General features: G+C 34.4%; 1 non-coding gene across 1 annotated transcript; it reads right to left on the bottom strand.

The window, feature by feature from the left end:
• Positions 1-571: 571 nt before the first annotated feature.
• On the bottom strand, positions 572-729 carry LOC128117265 (U1 spliceosomal RNA). The gene has a single exon (XR_008220753.1). It is a non-coding gene; the product is annotated as a U1 spliceosomal RNA (small nuclear RNA).
• Between the last annotated feature and the right edge of the window lie 2,823 nt (positions 730-3,552).

Raw genomic sequence — 3,552 nt, 5'->3', positions numbered from 1 at the left:
ACTGCTTTATCAATAACACCTTCCTCCTTCACTACTGTCTGACTAGATTGGGAAACAATGTTTTCTACAAGCTCATTTTTTTTAATACTACAAAACTCCAAAATTATTGAGTGCAACAGAATTCTTAAAATCTCTTATCTCAAACATTTTCATGTTTTAAGTTATGTTCTCACAAATAAAATCACTTTCAATTATTTCAGACCCTTATTGTGCTTATGTGCCCACATTGCTTCCTGTCAAACCTAGCAGCAGTGAGGCAGAATAGGGAGATGTTGTATGCTGCTAGTTAGCACTGTAATTTCCACTTTATTTGTGTGCCAGTTGCACTAAATAGAAATCAATGCTTCCATCAAATGTTACATTAAGGAAGTAGTTAGAATTAATTTACTACCATGGTGACAAAGGGGTCAATAAAGATACACAGGAAGTTAAAATTACACCTACCTTCCTTGACAATGAAGTAAGCCAATGGAGAATTTTGCTTTGCCAGTTTTATTTTTGGTGGGACTCAGTTGATAACTGGTTATCTATACACAATCTTTTCTTTTTCTTTTTACTTTTCTTTTTTTTACAGGGGAGAGCATAAACGTAGTTCCCCACTACCACAGATTATGGAGTTAAATTTCCTGCATTTGGGGAAATCGCAGGGGTCAGCACATCTGGAGTGCAATGGATAAGCCTCACTCTGGGAAAATCACCTTCGTGATCATGTCTATACCCAATCTTTATCTGGTGTCACACTCAAGTACATCACATACACAAGAAATGATCAACTAATATTTAGATTTCTTTTAGCAAAGTATATAATTTCTAAAACATTATGGAAATTTTTCTTGTTATTTAAAACACTAGAAAAACAACAATTTCACTGGGAGTAATCAATTGATAGATGCCTAAACTGAGATAGGTAAGATTTGATAAATATATCCAACAAAGATTTTTAGAACATAATCCCATAATATTGTGATCAAATATGCATGAGAACAACTGAAAGATGTAGCAACATATAAAGACTCATTTACATTAACCAAAATAAAAATAGGAAACCCAAACTTCCCTGGTATTCCTAACTGCCAGGGCAGATAGTTAAGGGTTCCCCAGAAGACACAGGTTATTTAGAGAAATTTGCAGTACAAGGCATAGGATACCTCCCTCCCCATTATAGGCCCAGGAGGCTCCAGAGCTCTACCAAACAGTACAGGCTATGGCCATTGCTCTTAGTTACTCACCATAACTTCATGGTAAGATCCTCCTGTTGAAGACATCTTATACTTTGGATTCAGGATATAGAGATATGAACCACACACTTATCAGGAAACTTCCTCCCTCCTACCCAGCTTTCACAATGCTAGAAAGTTCTATGCAGATTCTTGGAGAAAGAAAAGAAAATGATCTAGCCAGCAGCACTGGATTCTGCTATCTGCAATATCAACCTGCAAGGCAAGATGTGCCTACTGAGTCAATAGGGGAAGGACTGTTATGAGGTAACTAACTGCTTTCTAACTGTATTGGAGGTCCACCCTACAGAATATAATTTCATACACAGGACTCCAATCCTTGTCCAAAGCCCATGGCTGGGAATGTTCAGTGCTCTAGACTAAAACCTTCTATAATTATTTTGCTAAATGGTTGTGCTAAATATTTAAGTTTATACACATAAATATTCTCATTCTTGGTCAAAGAAGCTTCTATTTGAACCAAATAGCAATCCATATAAAGATGTATAACTGGTGAAAGTATTGAAAATAAAGACTGGGTGCTGACCCATAAACTGGATATTTATATTAGCCTTTCTTCACTCCAAGGATCTTGAGACATCTTGAAGGAGGATCTTTCTCCCAAGGCAGAAAGTATGTAAAAACAAAAAAGATGAGGAGAAGAGTTACAAAATGATTAGAAGACAGGAAAGGAAATGAGTACCTGGATACAATAAATCAGCCATGGAGCAAAGTCCTCAGTGGTGGGCTCATCAAGCACCAGGGATACAGTCTCTTGCAGTTCAGGAAAGAGAAGAGATCAAGAAAAGAACAGACAAGAAATTAGACAATTTCTAATCCTAGTTCCATCCTTATAAATTCAAATTTCTCACACAGCTTTGATTTTTAGCAGTAAACATGGAGTTATGCTTTTTACCCATTAAACAGTCCTGTAGGCACTTTGTCATAAGATATTTACACCTGCATAAAAGTTCCTGAGTGACATGAGTACATATTTACATGTCCTTTTCTGGTCTTCAGATTCTACTTTTTATATAACAGTCTCCAAGATCTTCTCTCTATTTAGGATTATAGGCTAAGTAGGTTTGAGTCACCGAAGCACAATAGTGTTATATTTGATAAGAATCATATCAAGAAATGATCTTACCTGAAGAAGGGATTCACACTTACAATCACATCCCTCAGGGCAATAACAAAGAGTGTGAGGCCAACATACATTAAAGAGCGAGAACAGAAAATTGCATATTACAAGGTCTCACCTTAATAAAAGTGGAAAACAAAAGAGAAATAAAACCAATAAACAAAAACAAAGGTAATATCAAAAACAAGTAAAATTATATAAAGAAAAGATAAGGAAAGCAATGACATTATAAGTTTATTTATAAAAAGATAAAATCATAAATTTCTAGAAAGCTTAGCATGAAATATAAGAATGGACAGAAATCACTAACAGTCACACTAAAATGGAGAATAATTTACATATATATGTTATATATTAAATGCATATTATAAGATAATGTCAACAGCTTTAGCTCAATATTTGTATAAGACAGACCAAGTGAACTCCCAAGTTCACTGTATGAGAAGTGCAAAGTACAGGTTAGTCAATATGAAATGAATAACCAACTGAAAATGAAATATTACATAAAATATGTAATCAATGTGGAGCAAATTACATCTAAAGACTAAAACTATTATTATGCATTAAAAAACCATGCACTTTAATTAATTTAATTCTTTTTAACATAACCATAGCTATCTAGGCAGTGCTGAATTGCCAGAAATAATGACAATGATCCATGGAACATAGAGATCCTGAAAAAAAATCTAATCTCACATCATTTGGATATTTGTAGGCTAAGACAAAGAAGGAAGGGAGAGGGTTGGAGGTAAGGGAAATATAGGTTAAAGGTTAACAGAAGGCAAAGAGGAAGGAGAAGGGATGGAAAATAGAAGGAGAGGGAACTTTATTCCCTTAGCTTTCCATGAAAGCCAACTCAAAATGGATTCTAAATTTAAAACTAAACAGTGCCACAAAACGTCTAGATACAAAGATTGGATAAGCTCAGGATAGTACAGGGACAAATAAATTATTATTGGATATAACATTAAACATAATGCAAAGTCAGCTGACATACTGATTGTACTACTTAAAACTTTCATTCAAAGCCTGTTAAGAGGAAGAAAAAGAATTGAAACTTGAATATGCAAACAGTCCTCAAAATTCAGCAGGTAAAAAAAAAAAATCATACAGCACAATAAGAGTGTAGCTGAAGGACACAAATGAATATTTTTACCAAAAAGACACTGTAGTAAGAACATGAAAAGAGAGTCA

The sequence above is a fragment of the Peromyscus californicus genome, unplaced genomic scaffold, assembly GCF_007827085.1.
Source record: "Peromyscus californicus insignis strain IS unplaced genomic scaffold, ASM782708v3 Scaffold_20__1_contigs__length_68692818, whole genome shotgun sequence".
Classification (NCBI taxonomy): domain Eukaryota; kingdom Metazoa; phylum Chordata; class Mammalia; order Rodentia; family Cricetidae; genus Peromyscus; species Peromyscus californicus.
The sequence above is the reverse complement of the archived record's forward strand: the minus strand, read 5'-3'. Positions and strand labels throughout refer to the sequence as shown.